The sequence below is a fragment of the Macaca nemestrina genome, chromosome 7 (assembly GCF_043159975.1).
Source record: "Macaca nemestrina isolate mMacNem1 chromosome 7, mMacNem.hap1, whole genome shotgun sequence".
NCBI lineage: Eukaryota > Metazoa > Chordata > Mammalia > Primates > Cercopithecidae > Macaca > Macaca nemestrina.
In genome coordinates, this window is record NC_092131.1 from 140,620,947 (window position 1) to 140,648,050 (window position 27,104).

Genomic DNA, 27,104 nt, shown 5'->3' on the forward strand with positions numbered 1-27,104 from the left:
GTATTTGTATTCAATCAAAGCTTGCATAAAATAACTATTTTCTTGCAAGAAGATGATCCAAATGAGAAAAGAGTGTTTGGGGGTGTGTGTGTGTGTGTGTGTTTTGCCATTGAGAGCCCTGTTTCTCATCTTAGCTCACCCTCTGCACCCTGACTTCTAACTGCCTGGAGTTGTCAGTCAGGTTTGGGAGACAGACTGTGGAGCCGGGGACCTCAGAGGCTCTCAGGGAGCATAGAGCCAGCTCAAGTGGTCCGTGAGACAGGAAGGCACGGGTCAGAGGCTGACAGATGGTCTTTCTGCCGCACGGACTGCAGGCAGACGGTTCTGACAGTTTGGACAAGGCCTCAATGTTGGGCTGCTGAGGCAGAGCTCTAAAAAGATGCTTGAAGAAGCTGCCATGACATCCCTCTCTTTTGCAATGAGCAGACATTGAGCCCGAAGATGCGCAGGAGGTGAGGAGGAGGAGGAGAAGCAGGAGAATGAGGAGAGGTGAGAGCACAGTCTCTCAAGGAAGACCTTTCTCTTACCCTCCACTCACATGCTGAGGTGCTTGGAATTGAGACCAACCCCTGGGCCAGGAGGCCATCTAGGTAGTGGTTAAGCACACGTGCTGTCCACACGCACAGCTCCCTCAAATTCCATTTCTGCTGCTCTCTACGGGCACCTCTGAAGGTCACCCAACATCTTTTCATTTCTGTTTCCTCTTAATAGTTGAATCTAACTCCAAGTGTGGCTTTGTAGGGACAATGTATGTAAAATACTCATCATAGGGCCAGGCCCACAGTAAATGCTCCTGACTCATGTAGCAGAAGTCAAAAAAGGAAGTAAATCCAAACCATGGCTTCATTATCAAAACCTCTAACGTTTTTACTCTTGTGTGACAGCAATGTTTTCTCTTCCCACCATGTGCTCTTATTTTAATTTACCAACAGTTTAGATTTCTACTGATAGCAAGGCGGTGAGGTGGTGAGAAAGGGGAATGAAGAGGTAGAAGGCTCGTCCCATTTTTACCTCTTTATAGCAGGAGGCCCAGGTATGTTACTTAACTCTTCTGCAGCAATTGTTTGCATTGTACAGGATTTTTTTTTCTTCCAATTATCTCAATCAAGGGCCCAGTGAAGGTTTTTAATGCCTCTCTCGCTTTGGTCTACAGACACCTGGGAATGGCTGCTGCGGTCAGCACGCCTGTCCTCTTTTTCCCCATGTACCAGATTTTGCGAGGCCTCTTGGCACATGCCTACAGTAGACATTTAATTAACATAAAACACTATATAACACCATTAAGACAGAAGCTAAATTGGGAAGCTGGCAATTCCCCAACCCCATGCAGCCAAATTCCCAGACACAGGTATGTCCTTCAACTTGCTCATGGCGGTTAGAGTCACAGGAGGTCTTTCCTATTGCAAGCCTATTGCCTCTGAAACTTCCCCACCAGTTTCTGGCAGACGCTTTTGGATAGAAGCTGAGGACACTGCTTCACCCTCTCCATTCATTTATCTTTTGGGACTCATTTGGGAGTCACTGGGACTCCACAACTCCGTGCTAAGCAACCTCTGAAGTCTGCAGGACCACTCCAGAACCCAGTGGACTTCAGAGTCTCACCATCTTTCCTTGCTTGCATATTTATCTTCCTCAAAGTTCATTGCAAGCCCCCACTCTCCAGTTTTCACCCTTTCTGTGACCACAGCCTGCTGTCCCTTTGGAAGCTGTCATGTGACACCTAACTTGCATATCACACTGTATTCTCCAGTTTCTTTGATCATCCACATTTTAAGTCATGTTGCATGTAAAACAGGAGTTTGTTTGTTCAAGCACTCAACAAAATGTAACTGGCCATGTGCTGTGTGTCCAGCAACTAAGAATTCAAGGCTGCATAGGATGTAGATGTGGCTCTTAGAGCTGAAAGGAATTAGGGTCTGGTGAGAAGTCCCACACATTCCCCTGACTTGAATGCCACATAGGAGAATGTACAAAAAGTCTTGGAACCAGAGACCAAGCATGGACTACTCTGCCAGACAGGAGTGACGTGATGAAAATAAGAAGAAGCAAAGGATTCTGAAGCAACAGTTTGAGCCAAGGGTCTATGATGGTCACACCCAGCCTTCTTCTTTGCTTCAGGTACAAGTCTCAGCCTTTGCAAACACATAGAGTTGAATGATTAGTGGTGTCAAAAAAAAAGGGCTTACAGAAGCTGTCCCTCTGTGCTGTGGCCTATACCTGAGGTCAGCATTTGACAATTTTCTTTGAATTGTCATCATTTAGGAAGCAAATACTCCCTGAAAAGGAAGCACATTCACTCCACAAGATGCTGTCCTTTTGGATCAGTTTATTCTACTCTTCCTCTTTTGTTTCTCTTTGGTTGTTCTTTACTCCTAGAAGGACTCTGATGAAATCTTATTGGAAGATAGAGGTGTGAATAAAGGTTTGCTTAGAGTTAGGCCTACATATGGGCAAATTTCCTATTCTCTTTAATTCAGCCAAGAAAATTGTATGATTTTCTAAAAGTTACTTTACTATAACAGAAAAGCAGTGACTAGGGTGGGAGTGGTGGGTGAGAGAGGAAATGTTGCAGATGGAAGCATAAAGCCAAAGCCAGAAATAGTAGTCCTGACAAAGACATGATGAGTAAGGAAATGACGATTTTGAGTATGGGAGGCCTAGGTTGAGGTCCTTATCTTACTACTAACTGGTTTGTAATGTCTCTGAGCTTTAGTTTTCTCTTCTGCACTGTCTACCTTCCGGTTTCTTTTGCTGGTCAAATTCAACACTGTTATATGAATGACCACAGTTGGCTAGATAGGCACAACTTTTTCCCATAGATCTTACTCAAAGTGTGGTCCATGGACCAACAACATGAGCCTTACCTGGAAGCTTGTGAAGAATACAGACTTTTGAGCTCCACTCAGACCTAATGAATCAGAATCTGCACTTTAACAAGTTCCTAGATGATTTATTTGCACATAAAAATTCAACCCTTGTCTAGACCACAGTTCTCAAATGTGTCTGCTCATGAGAATCATTTAGAGAACTTTAAAAAAGTACTGGAGTTTGAAGTTCCTCTCCCAGAGATCATCATGTAATTGTAATAAGGTCAGCCTGGGTGTCAAATCTTCTAAAAGCTCCCCAAGTGGTTTTAACAGGAAACAGATTTTGAGAACCATTGCTCTCCACCAAGGCTTCTCAAACCATCTCCGGTGCATGACCATTCTGCTTGTTAATTTGCAATCCATCTGGTTGTAAAATTTAAAAGAACCACATTCCTTGGCTATAGCAGCAATGTCAAATTGGTATAATGGCTGATAAATGTCTACTCTCGATTTGTGCCTTAACTTGTCACAAACCTGTAACAAAGGGTTCTAGGAGCAACAATGGTTCTAGCGCCACACTCTGAGTTGCACTGTGGTCTAGACCACCCTTCACCCTGACTAGGAAACCAGCCTTACCCCATCCCAACCCATTCCCTCTGGCCTCTCTCCCCCAGCTCAAGGGTTAGATTTTATTTTATTGAGCACATGCATAGAGTACTTATTTTATGCCAGATACTGTTCTGGTTTTTATAAGAGTTGATTTTTATCAGTATTGAGCTAATTTATTTTTATTTTTATTTATTTATTTATTTTTTGAGATGGAGTCTTGCTCTATCACCCAGGCTGGAGTGCAGTGGCACAGTCTTGGCTCACTGCAACCTCTGCCTCCCGGATTCAAGTGATTCTCCTGCCTCAGCCTCCCAAGTAGCTGGAACTACAGGTGCCTGCCTAAGCTAATTTTTCATTATCCCTTTCTCTTTTATGGGAGCAGAAGCAGATGCCCAAAATCACTGAGTTGGTAAATGGCAGCAACTGGGTGACCTCTGAACCCAAGTCACCTAGCTCTTAACCACTGTTGTACTGCCTCACCCACAGGTACTTGTGGGAGGAAGGATTAGGCTCCCATGTGCACCACATCCCATCGGTGATCTGTCCCTTTGACTTCTAATGTGTCTGCATCCCATCCTTCCTCTTCATCCCCTTGCCGTCTTCCCCCCTACTGCTTCCATCCAGGCCCTCAGCATCTCTCTCCTGCATCATTACAATAATCTTACCTTTCCCTTCTCATGGATCCTCAAAACCTTTATCAGGGTGACCTTTCCAAAATGCAAAGCTGAGCAGGTTCTAAATCCTTAAATGACTCTAAATCTGATGTCTGTCAGTAAAGTTCACATTCCTTAGCACTGCACACCAGCCTTTCTGCAACAGAGCTCTACCCCTCCAGCCTTCTTTCTTGTGCCTTCCCCTTCTCTCACTCCAGCCGCACAGGGCCACTCTGGTCATGGGCTTAGCCTCAGCCTCTCATGCATCAGGACCTTCACGCACGTGGCTTCCTGGATAGAGGTCCTCTGTCTAAAGGCAACGCATCCTCCAGAGCTTAGCTCAAGTATGGCCTCCCTCAGGAAGTCTTTCCTGAATACCACTTCCCACTCCTGTGGCTTCTCTTTACCCCTTGACGCTTCTTTCACAGCATCCACGACACTGTGTCATGGCTCCTGATTTCTGTGCTAGCATCCCTCTTGATTATGAGCTCCTTGTTGCAGTGACCATGTCTCAACTTTGTATCCCTAAAAGCAGTACAGATCCAGGATCACAGCAAGTGTTCAACTTATTTGGAGTGAGTGAATGAATTCAGGCAGAGTCATTATACCTCTGTAGAAACACGGTAGTTGTCCTCTTGTTCCTTTTCTCTCCTGACCTCACTCGCTCACATCCCCACCACCCTCTGCCTCTTACCGGGAAAACTATATGTCTTCTTCTGGCTCTGCAGAAGCTCTTCAGGCTATGTCAGCTTAGGGAATCTGCCCCTTTCTCCTGAGAGCATCAGCCGCTGGGCAGCCAGCGCTGAACAGTGGTCTAGCTTCCTCTTATCGCTTCCTTGCTCTGTGTGCCCTGGAGAGAATATTAAATGTGTACACAAAATACATGGTAAAATATTCATGAATACATTTGGAAGGTTTTTTTATTTTTTTGCTTAAGTCCCCTTTGTCTGAAAATAGAACAGAAAAGACAGACAAATGTGAGACACAACTGCGTGGAGAGAAATATATGATAAGCAATCATTGGAACTGATTACCTTGCAAAGGTTTGTCTAAAGACCGGTCTTAAAACATGCCACCTCAACATCAAAGAAGAGGTATCCATCCATCATTGGAAGAATATGCTTTTTAATGAATGGCTTCCTCCCATCTTGATGACCATGTGATCTGTCACAACCTTGCTCTGCCTTTCTCCCCAGCTTGCTAACATCTATCCCATTATTTCTTAAGGCAATCAGGCCTTAGTAAACATGGAGAAATGGGTCATCGTGGGTGCTTGGCCTCAGCTTCCCTAATGTTGTGCATGGGTGGACGATGGAGAGCCCCTAGGGCAGGCAGCTGGGCAGTGACTATAGCTGGTGCTATCAGGTAGCCTTAGACAGAAACAGGAATGGGCATCTTCACTTGAATTCGGGGCAGTGGGAGTGGTTCTCAGTCTTTAGGAGCCTCTCAAGTATACTCTTTGTCTTGCTGGTTCCCACAGAGAGACCCAGTTCCCACATCAAAGCCTCCCAATGAGCCTTGACTACAGGCATGTCTTACCCTTCTAACCCCAGTAATGGAAATTACCTTTATTACTCATTTACTTTTTTCCTTATCTTCTCCTTTTCTTCCTCCTTCTCCTCCTTCCTTCTTTCTCTCCTGGCTTCCTTTCTCCCTTCCTTCTGTTCCTCCTTACCTCTCTCTCTGAAGAATTATCTATCACTGCCGTAATAAACTTGGAATAATCGATATATAGCAACTGCTCTATCAACATTCATTCAATGGATTGGAAGTTAGTTCAGTGAGGAGACTCAAAGTCCATTGCCCACTAAGATGGAATTCTCTTTGGGAACTACTATGGTGAGACTATACTTATACTATGTGTAAAAAGACGACCACGGTGACATAAAACTCTAACTTTGAGAAACATACGGATGTCAGGCTTGGGACCAAGTCACCAGGTTAAGAGGGCAAGGCCGCAATCTGGAACTGGGACAAGGGTGGAGTTTCTCACAAAGAGTGTGGGTTTGTTCACTGTGTCTCATCCTGGAAGAACAGTCTTAGGTCAGGAAATGAGAATTTGGAAGGCAGGACTTAGACTACTCTGAAGAAAAAACAAATACCCCCTTTTCCTGGCACAGGGGTTGGCTCAGCTCAGATTCTAAGGCCTGGGGCAGTTTCCACATTATGGGGCGAACTCCCCCAGCAGAGGAGGCAGGCAGCAGACCCAGGGGAAGTCTCAACAGTTGAGATATTGCTCTGCATCCTGTACATCCATTCCATTTTCCTCAGCTTTTGGCCAGTTCTCACTTGGACTTAACATTGGTCTCTATGGCAGAGCAAGGAGCCAGCAAAAGGGTTTAGGGGCAAGCAGGGTCCTCTCTTCTGAGGCCAGGGGTCAGGGTAGAAGCAGCTCCATCACACCCAGCCAGGGTCATGGGCAGCCAGTAAGTGAGAAGTGAGGCATGACCCAGGGCTGCAGAGAGAGAGTCCAAGTGTTCAGACCCTGCACAGTGAGAGGCACGGTCCAGGGCAAATGCTTGGATGAAGCTGAGGGCCTCTTGAGCAGGCTTACTTCCAGCTCCACCTTGTCAGGGGCTGTGCTTCTGTCATTTGTGATCAATGTTGATTTGACATTGGGTAATGATAACTCCAACTTAAAGGAAGACAGAGCTAATGCACTGGATGGAGCCAGGACCGCTAAGTTAGGGAGAGCAGGGTTTGAATTCCAGGCCCACCACCTTAAGTTAATATTCTACTATCTTTATAACAGTGATTACAGAAAGTTACATAATGTGTCTGAGAACCAGTACATGATCAATAACATGGGATCAGTAACACATAAGAATTCAGGTTAGTATTAGTTAAATAAAAACAAAGCAAAATAACCATAGAGCCACATGTGTATTATTATCTGGTCTAGATGATCAATGTATATGAGTTTCTTTTCTCTTATATCCAGAATGGCAGCTCTAGGGCACTTGTCTTCTCCTAATGGTGGGTATCCTCAGTCATACTTTTTTTCATAGTGTCTGGAAATTCTTCATAATCCTCAATAGATAACAAGGTAACTGCTGCTAATCCATGAAAGTAGTGAGAGATGGACTTTGCCATTTTGTCTGCAAATAATACTCTTTAAGCAAGTGCTTGTTTCTCATGTGAATTGCTGAAGCTATTTATAAACCTTGCTTTTGGTTGTAAGAAATGTGGCATGCAGGATCTCCTCCTTCAAAGCTCTGGAGGCTGAGGATACTGATAATAGTCCCTGAGTTCTGCAGTCGTCTAGTGGCAAGGACAAAATTTCACATTGTATGGTACATGCTGTGGCAACAGTACAGATAATGTCTTAGGGAACAGCAGCTAGGGGGTGGGGTGGGATAGCCACAATGCTTCCTGGAGGAAGTAGCACCTGAGCTGAATGTGGAAAGGAAAAATGAGAACTGGCCAGATGAAGAAGGGGGTAGTCATGATAAGTAGGTGAGGAGACACTCCAAGCAGAGGAATGGGGATGAAAGAACATAGCGTGTGCAGGTGTACTGGAAACTACCTGAAGAACAATATTGCTGGTACCTAAAATTCAAAGGCAGGAAATGAGGTTTGAGCATTCTAAGGAGCTAGGTCATGGAAAGCCTTAAATTTCATGTTAAGGAGCTGGTAACTTCAGCCATAGGCAATGGGCAGCCACTAAAGGATATTTACCAGGGGAGGAACATGATCAGAATTAATTCTTACATCTGGAGAGGGACATGTGGACTGGAGAGAGGAAAGATCGGGCCAGGGAGGCTGGGCGCAGTGGCTCATGCCTGTAATCCCAGCACTTTGGGAGGCCAAGGCAGGTGGATCACCTGAGGTTAGGAGTTCGAGACCAGCCTGACCAACATGGAGAAATCCCGTCTCTACTAAAAATACAAAATTAGGCAGGCATGGTAGCACATGCCTATAATCCCAGCTACTCAGGAGGTTGAGGCAGGGGAATCACTTGAACCCAGGAGACAGAGGTTGTGGTGAGCCGAGATTGCACCTTTGCACTTCAGCCTGGGCAACAAGAGCAAAGCTCCATCTCAAAAAAAAAAAAAAAAAAAAAAAAAAAAAGGTTGGGCCAGGAAAATGAGTTTAAGAGGAAGCTATTGCCATTGGGATGGGGGTAGAGAGGAGGGGACTGATCTGACAACTATTCAGGAGATAAAACAAGGAGTGCATGACTGATAAAAGGTTACAGGAACAAGTCTTGAAAATAGAGGAGGCACAGAGGGCTGCAGGATTCCTACCTGCCTGAAGGCAGTCAGTAGGAGATCCTTGTAGGCAGAAAACTTCAAAGTTGTTACAAGTGGACCTTGAGCATCCTAACAAAAGAGAATAGCCTTCTTCATGTGGAAACTCAGAAACTCAGGGAATAATTCTTGCTACATGTAACAAGGGAATTAAGAAGGAGCAGAGGAGTATTATTCTGCGGTCAATAATCTGTCAGAATATGGGCCCTGTGATTGCAGGACACATGGTATGTTCTTTTTACCTTCAAGGTAGTGTTAGTGTTAAATTTTTTGCCAAGACTTTACCATCACAAAATCTATAAGCATAATATTTTAGAGCAAAAGAATAAAAGAAAAGCAAAGAAAGGAAGGAAGAAAATTGAACCTATGTCTGCTGTGTGTAAAATGAGGATACTTCTACCCATCTTCCCAGCCAGGCCCGCCTCCATCCATTCCACTCCTAGATCTTGCATTCCCTACAGGGGAGGAGGAGTTGATGAGCTGGTTGATCATAGTGCAAAACGTTCATGGGGCTATATTTTACCAGCAAACATGGCTACTGTGCCTTAAAAGGCAAAACCCAGGGCTCTCCTCTTGCTCTTGCAATCAACTTCCTCCTTGCAGTGGAATTGGAGTGGAACTAGTAAAGTGAGACAGCCCCTCGGAGGTCTTGTGTCCCTCTCTCTTTTGTTTCCTTATGGCTGGGTGGATAAGTTGACCCTGGCCATCTCTCTCCATCTTCACAGCCTCATGTGAAACTCACTGGTCCTATAGTATAGGTGGGCCTGAGGATTAGGAGATGGCTGGAGGTTTGTCCACTTTGGCTTCAGGCCTAACCCACCAGCTGTAACAAGCATTTTTATCAGCATTTTAGTTTGAGAGTTGGACTCTCACACAGCTATCAATGACCTGGCACTTTCATTCCCTTTCTGCTGTTCTGTCTCCTGTGTACAACAGTCTCAGGACAGAGAGTGGAGTATGGAGAGGATAAGGAAGAGGGATTATCTGGAAAGGATATAACTATTCCTGGGACTCTGGTCAAAACATCTTCATAGTGGCCAAACCCCTATATCAGTCCATAACAATTATGAAGAGGAAATCGGTCCAAAGTAAAGGTGAACACCATTGTGGAAACTTGATCTGGAATTGAAGTTTTGGGCTCCAACTTTCCTTTTGGATCACAGGCCATTCTCTTTCTGGTGTGTAGAGCTATTTGTCATTCTCCCTTTGGCCTATGAAGCCCCAGGTCATGCACTGCCCAATCCCATGTTCTGATCTTGAAACCATTTCGATCAAAGGAATATATTGGGAGACCAAATGTGATGGCCAAGCCTGCTTACTTTATTAGGCCCTGTGGTTAATAAAGGTTATCGTCTACTCAAATCCTTTGAGCAAGAGAGAACAGTAAATAATATATGAATAAAAAGAAGCAGAAGGAAGTTTATGTATCAAGTGCCTATTATGTGCTTGGCATATTGTTATTTTACTTATATCCTCTCATTAAAAAGTATTATTGGAAGTGTGCTTTGTGTATCACAAGGCATCAAACTGATGTCATGTATTCCTATTATAATAGAGAGGAAAGCATGGATTCCAGGGGGAAAGACTTGAGTTTAAATCCCAGGTCTCTCCCTACTCATCACAGGACTCTGAGCCACTTCCTCATTTTTCTGGATTTCTATATATCCAGAATATCTTATATATCTTTGTCATATTAAGTGTTCCAACCCATGAAGGCAATACATACAAATGAAACAGAATGACAACCTATCTTGTGTGAGATAATATCTGCAAAAACTTTATAAAATAGAAACATAATGAAACATTTTAGAATACAGAGTTTGTTCCTTAGGTTTTTGGGGGTCATGCTTTCCCTATGGACTGGCACCCACTGAAGGGGTACATGGAGAAAGACCATTCAAAGCCATGGTGTCCATGGAGTCCACAGATGATTCCTACCAGTGTGTTCAGCTGCAAATGAGTGCCCTGGCCTCTAAGCTCTAGATTTTGCTAAATCATTTAGGAGTTACATGCCTGCCAAGGAGGTGCCAGAGGAGCATAACTTGCTACACTGCTCTTGTGAGTGTGAACTACACTTCTCAGGTACGACAGGGCTGGCAGGACTATTATAGTATTTGGTGTGATGTTGCCTTCTATTATCACCCCCTTGCCTGCTCCCCTTTTCCCAAACTGTGAGAATGGGAGAGGTGCTATATGGTTCATATGACTGGGCTGTATTTGAGGGATCGGAGAAAAGATAAACATACCTTGTATCTTAATAAATTATCCTTAATGTTGTTAGGGTCTTTTTTTTTTTTTTTTTTTTTGAGACAGAGTCTCGCTCTGCCGCCCAGGCTGGAGTGCAGTGGCGTGATCTCGGCTCACTGCAAGCTCCACCTCCCGGGCTCACGCCATTCTCCTGCCTCAGCCTCCCGAGCAGCTGGGACTACAGGCGCCCACCACCGCGCCCGGCTAATTTTTTTTTTGTATTTTTAGTAGAGACGGGGTTTCACCGTGGTCTCGATCTCCTGACCTTGTGATCCGCCCGCCTCGGCCTCCCAAAGTGCTGGGATTACAGGCGTGAGCCACCGCGCCCGGCCTGTTAGGGTCTTTTCAGAGTTTGGTGGTACTGGGACCACCTACAATTTACCAAAAACTAGAATACGTATTTGTTTAGGGTTTTTTTCATCCAAAGACAAGTGCTATTTGTGTATTCTATAGTCAGTAAATAAATGTTGAATAAGTTTCTTAATTGGACTTAGCCATTTCATCAAAGAGTTATCCTCTGGATGTCTAAGAGTGGAATCTGTTATAGAAAATCACCAATAGGTACTGGCAGTGCTGACAGTGGTGGCTAATATCAAGTAGAAGGCCTAAAATCAGTGGTTCCCAATCCTGGCAGCATGTTAGAATTACCTGGAGAGCTTTGGGAAGATAATAGTCCCTAAGCTCTATCCACAGAGATTTTGGGTGAATTTGCCTAGAAAGGGCTCTCAAAATTGATGTCTTTAATGAGCCACCAACCATGAAGGCTTGGTTTTACTTAAAGCAGAGGCAGTCAACATTGACTCAACCTTAGAATCACAAGGGAAATTTTACGAGGTGGTGACGATGCCACAGCCCTGCTCCCATTGGTTCTGATTTGATTGTTCTGATGTGGCCTGGGCATCAGGATTTTTAAAGCTCCCTGCTTGTTTCTAATGAAAGCCAAGATTCAGAACTAATGACTTAGAAGGCAACAAAAGAATCCGTGTCTTTCCTTACAAAAGTACAACTCATAATTAAAACAGCCAAATATAAATATGAAGATATATAATGCTATACCTACATTGTTCAGTGTTCAGTGTTCATTGAAGTATATTTCATAAAAGCTATCTTAAAAATATCAAATACCTGGACCTCTTGCATAAATCCTAGCCCTGAATATAACTTTAGACTTGAATAAATTGCCTCTTTCTTAACTTAAATCTCAGTTCAGACTCCAACTGAGATGACTCATGACTTTTAGTCCAGTTTGCTGTCAAAAGTCTCTGGAAATTTATTCTCAACCTCCTGCCCCATTTTTTTTATCTCAACCATTAAGAGCCTATTGCCCCCTTTTTGTATGGATTTATAGAGCTATTCAAAGGCACCATTTACCTCGCCCTTCCGTCTGAATTTCAGTTAGGAAAATCAACTACTTCTCTGATTCCCCATGGTCCCCTGTTCATACGGCTATAACAGATGGTTCCCAGCCATCAACATTTTGATATCTACTTTTAAGTTCAATCCAAAATCCTGTCTAGATTTTGATTGGGATACATTGAATGTATAGATCAATTTGGGAAAGAATTGGTATTTTTGCTATATTAAGTGTTCCCAATCCATAAAGGCCGTATATCTATCTATTTAGATCTTCTCTATTCTTCAGTAAAGTTTCATAATTTGCTCTGAAAGGTCTTGAACATCATTCATTATGTACATTTCTAAGCACAGGTGAGTCTTCAACAGCATGGGTTTGAACGGTAGGGTCCACTTACATGTGGATTTTTCTTCCACTTCTGCCACTCTTGAGACAGCAAAACCAACCCCCTTCTTTCTCCTCTAACTCCTCAAGATACTCAGTGTGAGGATGATGAATATGAAGGCCTTTATGATTATCTACTTCCACTTAATGAACAGTAAACATATTTTCTCTTCCTTATGATTATCTAATATTTTCTTTTTTTCTAACTTTATTGTAAAAATACAGTATATGACACAGTTAACATATAAAATATTTGTTAATCAGCTGTTTATGTTATTGGTAAGGCTTCCAGGTAACTGTAGGCTCTTAGTAGTTAAGTTTTCAGGGAGCCAAAATTATATACAAATATTCAACTGCACAGAGGCGTCAGTGCCCCTAACCCCTATGTTGTTCAAGGGTCAACCGTATACTCTATATTGCTGAGACATTAATTGTATCTTTTGAAAATGTATTTGTTGGTACTACATAGATTGCTAGTGTATAATTTCCATACATTGATTGGTCTCTGATATTCAACAAAAATGTCAAATAAAAATGGTAATGGAGGCATCTTTATGTTTTCCCAATCTCAAAGAGAACCTATTCAATTGTCATAGCTATGTATGTTATTTGTTGTAGATTTTTGCTTACTTTATATAGTTATCCTTTATCAGTTAAAAGAAATTTTCTTCTATTTCTGATAAATTGCATTACTATTCCTAACTTCTTACTTTTCTCTATGTCCTTATCTTTTGCCATGTGACACTGCAATTCTGTTTGCTTGAGGTGGCATATATTTCTCTACCTCATTGACAAATGGGCTTGTCTATGTGACTACAGTGACCGAAAGAGCATCAGTGAAAATGACTGTATGCCACTTTCATCCAAACTTTAACCTTAGAAATATCCTGTGCTTCTACTCACTCTTGTATTGCTTCTGCTATCCTCATGAGAAGAACATGTTCCTTGATAGTCTGATACAGTCAGCCCTCCATATCTACGGGTTCTGCATCTGTGGATTCAACCATCCATGGATGGAAAATATTCAGGAAAAAGCAATAAAAAATAACAATACAACAACAAAAATACAGTACAAATTTTCAAAATATAGCATAGCAATGATTTATACAGCATTTACATTGTATTAGGTGTTATATGTAATTTAGAAATGATTTCAAGTATATGGAAGGATGTGCATAGTTATATGTAAATACTAGGTGATTTTATATGAGACTTGAGTATCAGTGGATTTTGGTATCCATGGGCTAGGGGTACTGGAACCATTCTCCTGTGGATGTGTATTTTGTAACTACCATATAATTAGCTTTTAAAAGTCCACTCTGATTTATCTTTTATCTGAAACATTTAGTCTATTTACCTTTAATGCAATTGCCTATATATTTATATATACCATCTTATTTTATGCTTTTTATTTGACCCTTCTATATGAACTTCTTTTTCATTATTTTTACTTATTCAAGTTTTTCCCACTGTTAGAATTTATGTTCTATGCTTCTCTTCTTTAGTGGTCACCTGGGAAATTAGAATATGTATATGTAATGTGTTGAAGGGCAAAGTTTATACCTCTATCGTCCCTTAGGACAGATCAAGAATCTCAGAAGAGTTAAGTTTCATATCTACTCATACCTACTCCCCAACTTACATGCAATTGTTATAGTGTGTTCTGATTCGGAATCTTGTTTTAACCCTTCAGTAAATGTGTTAGTTAGGTAATGCTAGGGGTTCAAACAGTTAAATCCTGGAATCTCAGTGGTTGTACTATAGAAGTTTATTTCTTACTCATGCTGGAGTTCAATGGGGGATATTTCTGGTTGAGCAAACTTTTATGTGGTCATTCAAGGATCCAGGCTTCTTCCATCCTATGGCTCTACCTGCTTTTAGTTCTTGGAACACTCTTCATTAAGCCAGCAAATGAGAAGAGTCCATGGGAGAAGGCACACCCATTTCTTTACCTCTTTATTCCAGAAGCAACCCACATTACTTTTGCTCAAACACTAATGGTCAAAAGGCAGTCACATGCCTATAACTAATTGCCAGGCACCCTAAGAAAGGTAACCTCACTGCGTAACTAAAACGAAAAGTAAACAGAGCTTGAACAAATGCACAGGAGTGGCTGCTACATAGTTATGATTAGACTTACCTATGTATTTACTGTGTACTTTGCCTTTCATGTCTTCCTGCAGCACAGAACTAGCATCTGGGATCATTTTCCTTGTACATGAAGTCCATCCTCCAGAATTTCTAGCTTTCATTGCTGTTGTTGAAAAATCAATTGTTAGTGTCACTATTGCTGTTTAAAGGTAACCTGTCCTTTCCCCCAGATGCTGCTAAAGTCTTTTCTTTCTATTTGTTTCTTTTGCATTTCATGTTTATGTGTCAAGATGTGAATTTTATTTTTTTATTTATTCTACTTGGGATTAATTAGGTCTCTCGAAACTGTAGATTGGTGGGGTTTATCACTTTTGAAAGTTTCTCCACTATTCCTTCATCTAATAATGTCCCTTTCTAATGTCCTCTCTCCTTTATTTCTGGAATTCATTTAGTTGGATGTTCAATATTTTCACACTATTTTTTGCTTTTCTTAAACTTATTTCATACTTTCTATTTGTCTTTCTGTGTTACAGTCTAAATTATTTCTTCTAACATACAATTCAGTTTATTATTTATTCAACAGCTTCGAATTTGATGTTTAGCAATTTAATTGATATTTATTTTCAATGATTATATTTTTTATTTCTAGAGGCTTAATTTTGTTCTGTTGAAAATATACATGACTATTCTTTGGAGTTTCCTATTCAAGAAAATTAATATGTATATTAAACACAGTAAACATGGTTATATTCTATGTGTGACAATTCCAGTATTCAAAGTCTCTTTTTCTTTATTGTGATATTACCATTTGTCAAGAAAATTATGTATAGGACTCCTTTGACGCTTAGGACAAAAGATCAATTTTTCCATAGAGAATTTGCATCTGCTTCTTACAGGTGCCTGGAATATCTACCACCTAGCTCTCCTTTCAGCGAAATTCACAGCTTAACAATTTAAAACCATCTAGATAATGTAAATTTGGGCTACAAATAAATTTTAGGAATGTCTCATGGTGACAGCTTCTCAGGAGCTTTTTTCATCATTGCTCAGCATCAATGCAACTTTTCTTGCAGTTGGTTGAGGTTTGAAAGTGAAGTGGATTTACTTTTGGTTATCTCTTCCACGAAAGATGTAACTCTTAATGGTCTTAGCTTTGTGGCAGAGAGCTCTGCTATTAACCTCTTCATATAGAGGCACACGCTATAAAATATGAAACTCAAGTTCTTCAGTTTTATTAAATACTCCAGGGCACAAGTTCCTAAGTGCAATGATTATCTGTCTGAATTCCTACCTTCACCTAGATTTTGACCTTAGTCTCAAAAGAGTTTAAAACGTCTTTAAACTAGCATTTGTATTGTTTTTAAGGGTAGGCTTGGTCTGAAAATCTAGATACTATATTAAGAGAAGCAAAATCTGAACTTAGGAAACATTTTTTGAAAATAGAACCTATAACATGTCAGATGAGCTGGATTTGTGTGTTGGGAGGCAGAGTGTAAAGCAAAGGGAGGTATTAAGGATGTTTCCAAGGCTTTGTCCTGAGCAACTGGGTGAGCGGTGGTGCCTGTGACTGAATGGGAGAGGACTAAGGGAGAAGGCGGCTAGGGTTTGGGGGAGGGTATCAAGAGATTCATTTTTATATGTTAAGTTTGTAACAGCTATTAAACAATCAGCTGGTAGGCTATTTTATATACAAGTCTGGAAATGAGGTTGAGGTGAGGCCTGAATCTATAAAATTGGGAGTCATTAGTATATTTAAATAATGGCATTGAAAAACAAGATGACTTGAAAAGAATACCTAGGGACAGGAGCTAGAAAGAAAAGTGACCTGAAAGTGTGAGCCCAAGTACACTCGAATATTTGGAAGTTTCTGAAAAAAAAAAAAAAAAAGGAGAATTTAGTGAAATAAGTGAGATCAGTGGCTAGTAAAGTAGGAGAAAAAGCAGAAGAGTAGATACCCAGAATATTTCAGCCAGGGAAATTCTTAAGAACACTTAAAGAAAATTGAGTGGACACTGAGAATTAATCATTAGATTTGAACAACATCCGGGCCTTGGCAAGAGGAGTCCAGTGGGTGGCATGAACAAAGACCTGAGGTGAGGAGATTCAAGATAGAATGGGAGGTGCTGGAGAGGAGATGGATGCTCATTATAGATCACTCTTTTAGAGGTTTGCTACAAATAAAACTGTAAATAAAGGAGATTTGAACTCAAAGGGATTACGGTTGGTTTAAGATGGCAAATGTGGAACTACAGTGGTTTGCCTGTGAGGATAATTTAGGATATAGGGGAAATTTTAGTTAGGAGAGAATATGGGCAATTGCAGAAGCAATATCTTTGAGCTGACAAGTAGGCATATGATCTGGGGCTGAGTAGAGTGTCTAGACTTGAAAGCATGGGAAGATAGAGAAAGCTTTCTTAAACTAAATATCTTTCTCACTGATACAAGAGGGAAGGCCATCTGCTAAGCCTAAGGATGGGATGGGGTGAGGAAGATATAAGGAAATTGGAAAAGGTATAAAATAGTTGTCTAGGGGAGACAAAGCATGAATTGACTAAGGAAATTTGTAAAATTTGTGGTCATACATTTAAAGTGTGACCAATCAACGATTTTTTCCTCCGGCCATGTTCAGTTTCTCAGATGCAGATATGGAGTATGGACATCAAATTTAACCAGAGGTGAGGATTTTCCAGGTAAGCAAGAAAACGGAGAGAAGAGCAAAGCGTAGATGAGGCAATGTGCAAGGGAGTGATGGGTCATGGCACCTAAATTAGGTAAGAAGAGATGGGAGGGCACGTGGATAGTGATGGGCAAGGAGTTGGATCAACAGATTAGAGGTTCAGGGCAGTGAAAAATGACTCGAAGAAATTAAGCTACAAAGACTAACGGGGGTGGTGTGAGTCTGGGATGTCTGAAATTGAGCTTTCCAAGGTGGTACCATTATTCAAATTATAAGGTTTAGGATTTGACCATGAGAGTAGGTTGGTGAGGTTAAATGTAGACACATACAATAGATACTAAGGTCACCAGTATCTAAGAGTGGTTACAGAAGTGGAGTTAAAAAGAAACATGATAAACTTGGGGCGCATAGTTTTAATGAAAGAAATCAAGCCTACAAGAGAGGAAGTCATTACAATTAAAAGGTGTGAGTGGTAAAATTTGATGACATGTTTTAAAAGAGCATTTTTAATGGTGGGGTGGTGCCTGGAAGCACCAATGATGAGCAACGAGGACCCCGCCTCACCCCAGGGCCTGTAGTGTATAGGAAGTAAGAGAAAAAGGAACTTCTCCTAGTAGAGGGGGCTGGCACGGAGGTGAGGTCCAGAGGGGAGAACCAGGCATCAGCAAGAAAGTGGATAAATTATTCAGAAGTACATAAAGGAGATTTCATTTATGCCAGACCCTGGTTCCACAGATCAGAAGATGTATACAGTTGTAGGGTACAAGAAGAGTCCAAAGGGTCCATTTGAAGAGGGAGTCTAAGAATTTGAGGCTGGGAGGCATGGGCTTCTGCGGAGGTGAAGGTTCCCAGGGATATAAAGTATGGTGGTTTCCTTATTGTCTCTTAAGGGGAGGTGAAGAATCTATTCTAATTATAGCCTTTGTCCGGAGACTGTTCTCTCAGGCAGTTGCAGGGGCTCAGTGTTCAGTGATTGGTGGGTCAGGCAGTGGTTGGTGGGTTAGGCAGTGGTTGGTGGGTTAGGCAAAGGTAGGTTAAAAAGAGGCTCAGTGGTCATCTTCCCAGTAGCACAAGGAGCTCTTCGAGCCTCTCTCTGATATTAGAAGAACAGATGCTCCTCCACTGCAATGGGGTCATATCCCAATAAACTATCATAATTTGAAAATATGTCAAAAATGCACTTCCAACGATATTTTCAACTTGCAGCGGGCTTATCTGCACATAGTCCCATCATACATCAAGAAGTGTACTGAATGTGTATTGCTTTCATACCATTTAAGTTGAACCGTCCTAAGTCAGGGACCATCTGCAGACTCTTTAGGAAGATAATCCTTCAATGCTAGACAACGCCAGGAAGCCTTTTCCAAGTCCTCCAGTGCTTATTTTCTTCTCCTAGTTCCACATCGAAACCATACCATTTGCATTTATACAAGACACCTTGCATGGCTCTCTACTTGTTCTGTGTGAGACAGTGTTTTCTTAACTAAATGGTGACTTACCTTAAAACCATGTACCATGTCTTACACTTAATTTATCATCCCCAGACCTGAAGCTGAGAACATTGTACACAGCAGGGTCTCCACGCCTGTTGTTGATGAGGTCTGAGACGCTTTTTTCTAATCCTTCACACTTCTTAACATGGTGCTGAGTGCATAGAAGACACTCCATAAATTGTGTTGATTGATGGATAAGTATATGTTTAAATGAAGGAGCTGTAAAATGTCAGATAGCTACAGATAGAATGTACTAGAATACCATTAATTAATTATAGGATTTTGGATTTTAATTCCCTGGGAATTCACCTTTCTAATTTGTAATATCAAGTGTCTGAACTTAATGAGTCTCTTTTAACTCTAAAGTTTCATAATTTTGTGAAATTTGGGGGTGACAAACATATTACGTTTTTACTATGTGCTACCAGATACATTACATAATTAATTCACTTAATCCTAACGACAAATCTAGGTGGCGAATAATACTATCTCAGTTTTTTATATAAAGAAATTCGGGATCAGAGAGTCTATCTAACTTGCCCAAGGTCACACAGTTAAGTGGAAGAATTAGAATTCATACCAGAGGCCTATAGAAACCAAAGCACATATTCTCCCTGTTTCCCCATTCTGCCTCGTAAAAACCTCTGCCTTAGCAGTAATGGAAGATTTCTATCAGATTTCCTTTAACTGCTTTTCCTCTAAATGAACTGTCTCAGGCTTAACCATGTCAGAGAAAATCCTAAGGCTATTAGATCAGAAATCCGTCTCTGGCAGCCCTCCTTGCTAGGTACATGTTTGGCTCACTTTAATTTGTCATTCATTAAGCCTGGAGCAATGGAAGGAGAGACGTCTTAGACTTTGCAGGAGCCAGGAGAACAGAGTTATTACCCATCCTCAGTGTCAGCAGTTGGGTTTCACTTGGGTTTAAGATTTTGGCAAAAGTTCAGAGCTTTCCATTTTCTGTGAAGCCATTGCCCATTCCTGTCAGGAGATCAGTACATTTTGAAAGAGATTCTGGGGCTGATGGATGAGTCAGACATCCGGACTCCATACAGCCTTGCTTGCACAAATGAAGTGACCAGATAAGATCCTGCAGCTTCTTTGTGTTGCATGGACATTTGCCATTAAACACAATATAGAACTGGGCTCTTAATACCCATGGATGGGAGGATGGAAAATTGTAAAAGGGACATTTAGAGGAGTGTCCAGAGGATCTCCTGAGACTTTGATCTGACTGTACTTTAAGATACTTTCGAACGCTGTAGAAATATCAAGGGTGTGCTAGACAGAGCTCAGGGTAGAGAGTAAGCATGTGGAATTTGGAACAGGCTGGCTTGGGGTTGAATCCTTGCCCTAATATCTATTCATGAACTTGACCAAGTTGCCTAACCTTTCTGAGCTCCAATTTGCTCCTCTGCAAAAGGAAAATAATATCAGTGGAACGGGCTGTTGTGAAAACAAAATGAGGCAATGCAGAAGTTAGCACAATCGAAAGCACTCAGTAAAGTACATAGATGTAGGATCCTTAAAAATGTTAAAAGAGCAGGTTTGGAAAGCCTTTAAGATCATGTGGTTCACATCTTTTGTGGATAGCTGAAGAGACTAGGGACCCGGCAGTCACTTCCTTTGACGAGTGATGGCAGAGGCAGGATGAGAATTGGTGTTTTTTGATACACAAAATATCTTTCTTTTCTTCCTCGGCTGAACTGGCTGGAGTGGTCTGTTATCTTCCGTCCTTCACTAGTCCATTTGGCTTGACAGAAACAAGAACAGGGTAGTGAGAAGAGCAGGTGTCTTTGAGCTATTGGAGGTCTCTGTCAGGCTGGGCTTGTTCGAATTTAGGGGACTTTAACTTACCACTTTGTACCATTCACTTGTCATTGTTTGATCCCTGTAGAAAATGGGGCTGCAAACATTCTCTGAGGGGAACACTGGGAGAGAAAAAGATGGCCCCTGGCCATCAGCAGCCTGGGTAGGTCTCTCAGTGGCTGACATTTTCAACCTGGGGCAGAGCTGAGAGGCAAGTCGTTTGTACTGGGAGAAACTGGCTTCAGTTGTCAAAACTCCACAGAAAACTAAAAACCGCCTTAAAGTTTCACCAAAAATCAGAGGAAATGCCATTGAAATCCACATTCTAGAAAATTAGCAAAAATAGTAAGGACACTTCAAATGTTGGATCCGTTTTCAGACTTTCTCATCACAGTCTAGGGTATCAGCTGAGGAAAATATGGCCAAAAGGACTGGCTCTTTGCTGTCAGGTTTGATTGCAAAGAAGGGGCACTGCTGACTACCACTTCTGCCTTTCCACGAAGGCTCTCTTGGGTCAGTGCTCCCTTTACTCAGCGTTCAATGTCAGGGCTGCCAGATAACTTCAAGAGAAGTACCAGGCACATAAAAGCCATCCGTCAAAACATTGTTCCCATAAAATATGAGAAATGCATGGATGATCTACATGACAGCTTTTATTTCAGATTAGATTTCATGGGTTTTATCAGTTGTTATCTTTGTGTGTGTGTATTATGTATAAGTTGCTTATAGGGGTGTGTGTGTGTGCATCACAACGTCCACTTCAGATTCATTCATTATTCATTCAATATGTATCAGAGGTTACAATAGGCCAGGCACTGTTCTATTCAATCTGTTCCTATCTTTGTTTTATGGATAATCATGACCCCAGAACTGCTTCCTCACCATCAATTGACAGAGGAATTGAAAGAGAATATTAAACTCATTTTGAATAAATTTGGTAGAAGAAGATTCTCTGCTGAAAGTTAATATTTCCACTTATCAAGAGGTGTTCTTTCAAATGACAAGAACATTATGTCCAAAAGACGGCTTCCTCATAAAGAGACGTCTAAGGGGATTATGTTTGTCCAATATAGCAACAACCAGATTTCTAATGATTAACCAAAATTAAGTATTCAAGTCATGGCATGGCAACTTTTCTAAAGGAAATCACTTCTCCAGATATCCAAAGGCTCCTGTGAATCCATGTATTTCTTTTAAGGGTGCTTTATCAACTAAGCGAACTGGTAAATAATTGTCTCATAATGGAACTATAGGTGAAATATGTATTAACTTAAAAAAAAGAATGTATGTGCTCCATTCAATTTTAAATCTCTTTTAAAAACGAAACTGTCAGATATTCCTAACCTTAAAAAGAACATTGTGGGATAAAAGATAGATGAATTCTAGATAAATGGTATCAGTTTATTATACTGTGTGCTTTAAAATATACATATTAAAAATAATTAATATTTATTGAGCATTTATTATGTGCCCAGCGTTGTGCTAAGTTCCTTGGATTCATTACTTCATTTAGCCCTCACAGTATCACAATTACATAGGTACTGTTCTAGTTCCCTTTCCACAGGTGAGGAAAATTAGGTATACAGAAGCTAATAACCTACCCACAGTCATAGAGTCAAGAGACAAAGCTAGGCTGTCTGTCTCCAGGCCCTACCCTTTCCTGAAATAGTAAAGATGGAGCAGAGGAACATATGCCTTTGGAGACAGGGAACATCTGGTGTTAGAATTCTGATTCTGACACTTACTGGCTGTGTGACCTTGAGCCACACTATATATTCATCACTGCTATGTTGCAGACTCTTGGCTGGTGGACAACACTATATTGATTAAGAATTATGCCAACTGAGTCACTGTGTAGTGCTGCATACAAGATACCTGTATCAACTCATCAGTGAAGCCAGGGATGTGCTAGTAAATGTTTCACTATCTGTCCTCCAAAGAAAGCTTCCTGACTTACAGTGTTTGCTGATTTTGGAGTACAAATACTCTCCCCATGGCTGATTTCAATGTGATGTCATTCAATGCTAAGTGTAAAAAAGATGCACACCATCAACTTTTACAAGTTAACAGAAGCTTGATCTCACACACCGCTGAATTAGACTTATACTCAGCACCAAATAGAGTGTCTTAGTGCATAGTTCAAGTCTTGAGATGGAGTGAGAACATCTGGACATCAGGCAAGTCATGGCATGAGTATAACACAATTTACTGACACACCCACACGAATGTTCATCACAGCATTGCCAAAAATAGCAAAAATGTGGATGCAAATTAGTGACACGATGTAAGAGATTAGGAGGTACTACAGTGCAATGCTGACGCAGTCACAACATTCACTAAATTTATATCAACGTGTAAAATTCAATTTGTTTTGCAACTGAGGGACACACTGTCATGGATACATTCAACAGGCGAAATGCTATATTGGGTGGACACGTGAACTAGAAATAGACAACATTTTAGAGGTAGAAGGAGTAGCCAGTTGGGCCAAGCCAATTCCAAAGGAAAATTTAACATTTACTATAGTACAAGAGAACTTGGCCTAATTACAATATAAAAGAACATTGTCATGGCAATTAATGTTACTCACATAGATATACAGTGATAGGGACCAAATAAATAAAGTAAAGCTCAGCATGTTGCCTGATAGGTAGTAAGTGTTCAATACACATTAGCTATAATTATTGTTGTGATAAATTACAATATACCATATAAGAAAATAATGATCATTAGAATTTTAGAAGATATATTGACATGAAAAGATATACACAATGTGTTTTAAAGTTGAAATAAATTTTGTCTCCTTTTTGTAAAACATGCTTGACTTTGGTAAAAAGGAAATGTGTCAAATATAAGTGGCATCATATTGGATAACTTTAATTTCTTATTTGTGTTTATCAAGATATTCAGATTTTCTACAGTGAACACCCATCATTGTAATTATTTGAAAACAATTTATTTAAATTTAAAAATGAAGCATACCTATATAAATATGGATTTCCTTGTTTCCCTAGAAGAAAAATCAATGCCTTTTCAACACTGGACAGCTAGCAGGTTTTTTCCTTCTTAGTTTCATTAAGTGGCAGATGATTGGTTAATAACTAAACAGAAGGTCTGGATAATATTTTGAGTCCTTTACTATTCCCATGAAACTACATGACTGAAGAACAGAGCAGGCCCAGAGAATGGGAAATACAGCTAGAAAAAAATACAAAAAAAAAAGTAATAATAATATTTGCCTCATATCATTTTCATTTTTTACTTTTAAACTGTATCTTTATATTTAAGTATATATTTTTAGACCGTATATAATTGCCTTTTTATCCAGTCTGACAATCTCTGTCTTTCACCTGGAGTATTTTGAGCATTTACATTTAATAAAATTAGTAATGTGTTTAGATTTAAATCTAATATTTCATTGTTTGTTTCTGACTTATCCCATTTGTTCTTTGTCCCTTTCTTCTTTTCCTTAATTCTTTTGGACTAATAGAGTTGTTTAATAATTCCATTTTGTTTCCACTATTGGCTAATTAGTTATAACTCTTTGTTCTGTCTTTTTTTTTTTTTTATTTTAGCACTTGCTCTAGGATTTACAAGATGAATTTTTAACTCTGTCTTTATCTTTACACCATTGTAGCTGAAAGCAGAAGTCTCAAATCTATTCTTTTCAGAGCATAGATAGTATAAAGCAAATAGGTATCAAAATCAATTAAAATTAGTGAGTAAAACATGACAAACAAAAATACAATTAATGAATCTGTAACTGAGATAGATTACGAACCTACTTTTCAATGTAGGAATTTCTGTCTCTGAGCAGATAGTCTGCACAGTTATAAAATTTTTTTCTTCCTTTTCCTTTTGCTCTGGAGTTCTAGCAAAGAAGCGCAATGTAATAGGAGTGTGTGTTTTGGAATCAGGCCCTCTAAGATTACTCTAGACTAACACTTTCTGTTGTGTGATTTCAGGCGAGTTAAAATTTATAAACCTCAGTTTTCTCAGCTGTAAAAGTGGGTAATACTTACTTTTTAGGAAGTTTATGAGGATTACATGGTATCATATGGGTAAATGCTTTGATAATGGAGAGCATGTGCTTAGTGCATAATAGTAGTTTTCAACTAGGAAGGTGTGTACATCTTCATTTAGTGATCTTAAAAGAGCTCCCTGTTGTCAAATTTATCTTGGAGTTAAAATAAGTTGTGATTTATCTTAATCTCCCTTCCCCCACCCCTCAAAAATTAGCCTTTGAATTCTGTCTCTGACACTTACAATATGAAATTGGACAAGTCACAAGGTTTTTGTTTCCTCCTCTGTGAAATGGACTTAATTTTGTCATAACTGTTTCAAAATGGTATTGTGAGAATGAGTAGAACTCTCATTTTAGATGGTTCTAATATAATGATATGTATATCACCATTCAAATATAAGATACTATTGAAAACTGGTACAAGACAAGGATGCCCTCTCTCATCATTCCTGTTCAACATAGAATTATAAGTCCTGGCCAGAGTAATCAGGCAAGAGAAAGAAATAAAGAATATTCAAATAGGAAGAGAAGAGGTCAAACTATTCCTGTTTGTAGATAACATGATTCTGTTTCTAGAAAACTGCATAGTCTTGGCCCAAAAGCTCCTTCAGCTGATAAACAATTTCAAAAAAGTTTCAGGATCCTAAATTTAGTGTACAACAATCACTAGCATTCCTATACACCAACAACAGCCAAGCTGAGAGCCAAATCAGGAATATAATCCCATTCACAATTGCTACAAAAAAACCCAAAATACCTAGGAATACAGCTAACCAGGGTGGCAAAATATCTCTACAATGAGAATTATAAAACACTGCTCAAAGAAATCAGAGATGACACAAACAAAAGGAAAAACATCCCATGGTCATGGATAGGAAGAATCAACATCATTAAAATGGCAATACTACCCAAAGTAATTTATAGATTCAATGCTATTTCTAGCAAACTATCAATGAACTACAGAAATAGGAAAAAAATATTTTAAGTATTTTAAAATTCATATGGAAACAAAAACGAGCCCAAATAGCCAAGGCAACTTAAGCAAAAAGAGCAAAGCTGGAGGCATCATGCTACGTGACTTCAAACTATTCTATAATGCTACAATAACCAAAACAGCATGATACTGGTACAAAAACAGACACACAGACGAATGAAACAGAATAGAGAGCCAAGAAATAAGGTCACACACCTATAACCATCTGATCTTCAACAAAGCTGACAAAAACAAGCAATGGAGAAAGGATTCCCTATTCAATAAATGGTACTGGGATAACTGGCTAGCCACATGCTGAAGATTGAAACTGGACCCCTTTCTTATATGATATACAAAAATAAACTCGAGATGGATTAAAGACTTAAATATAAAATTCAAAAGTATAAAACCCTGGAAGACAACCTAGGCAAAACCATCCTGGACATAGGAACAGGCAAAGATTTTATGACAAGCATGCCAAAAGCAATCACAACAAAAGCAAAAATTGACAAATGGGATCCAATTAAACTAAAGAGCTTCTGCACTGCAAAAGAAAGTATCAACAGAATAAACAGACAACCTACAGAATGGGAGAAAATATTTGCAAACTATGTATCTGTCAAAGGTCTAATATCCAGCATCTTTAAGGAACTTAAACAAATGTACAAGGAAAAAACCACCCCATTAAAAAGTGAGCAAAAGACATGAACAGACACTTTTCTAAAGAAGACATATATACAGCCAACAAGCATATGAAAAAAGTTCAACATCATTGATCATGAGAGAAATGCAAATCAAAACCACAATGAGACACCATCTCACACCTGTCAGAATGGCTATTACTAAAAAGTCAAAAATAATTGATGCTGGTGAGGTTGTAGAGAAAAGGGAACACATATACACTGTTGGTGAGAGTGTAAATTAGTTCAACCACTGTGGAAAGCAGTATGGCAATTTCTCAAAGAACTAAATACAGAACTACCATTCAACCCAGCGATCCCATTATTGTGTATATACCCAAAGGAATAGAAATCATTCTACCATAAAGACACATGAATGTAAATGTTCACTGCAGCATTATTCACAATAGCAAATACATGGTATCAACCTAAATACCAATCAGTGACAGATTGGATTTTTAAAATGTGGTAAATATATATCATGGAAAACAATGCAGCCATGAAAAAGAATGGGATCATGTTCTTTTGCAGGAACATGAATGGAGCTGGAGGCTATTATCCTTAGGAAACGAACACAGAAACAGAAAACCAAATACTACATGTTCTCACTTATAAATGGGAATTAAATGATGAGAACTCATGAACACAAAGAAGGGAACTACAGACACTGGGGCTTACTTGAGGTTGGAGAATGGGAGGAGGTAGGGGAGCAGAAAAAATAAACTATTGGGTACTAGACTTAGCACCTGGGTAACAAGATAATCTGTATAACACACCCTCTTGACATGCAATTTACCTATATAACCTTCACATGTTACCCCCAGCCTAAAACAAAATAAAAGTTAAAACAAATGTGTTATTAATAATACATGATGGTGATGATGATGATGGTGATGTTGGTGATAATGATGATAAAAAAAACTTGAATTTCTTAACATGTATTTATCCAAAACATACGGCACTTATTCTTCCTTCAATGGACTTCGTTCTTCAATGAACTTCAATCTAGTTGGAAGAAAAGGGTGAGGATTCAAAATGTATATGATCAGGTCT

The 27,104-nt window shown here is 39.9% G+C and overlaps 1 long non-coding RNA gene across 3 annotated transcripts in view; it reads right to left on the reverse strand.

Annotated features, from left to right (window-relative positions):
• Nucleotides 1-27,104, reverse strand: part of LOC105489257 (uncharacterized) — a 100,098-nt gene that overhangs the window by 53,551 nt on the left and 19,443 nt on the right. For all 3 annotated transcript variants that reach the window (XR_011626467.1, XR_011626465.1, XR_011626466.1), the window contains 3 exons: nucleotides 14,445-14,558; nucleotides 13,208-13,295; nucleotides 4,764-4,919 (listed from right to left, as the gene is read on the reverse strand). This is a non-coding gene — a long non-coding RNA (uncharacterized lncRNA). The remainder of the gene's footprint in view (nucleotides 1-4,763; nucleotides 4,920-13,207; nucleotides 13,296-14,444; nucleotides 14,559-27,104) is intronic.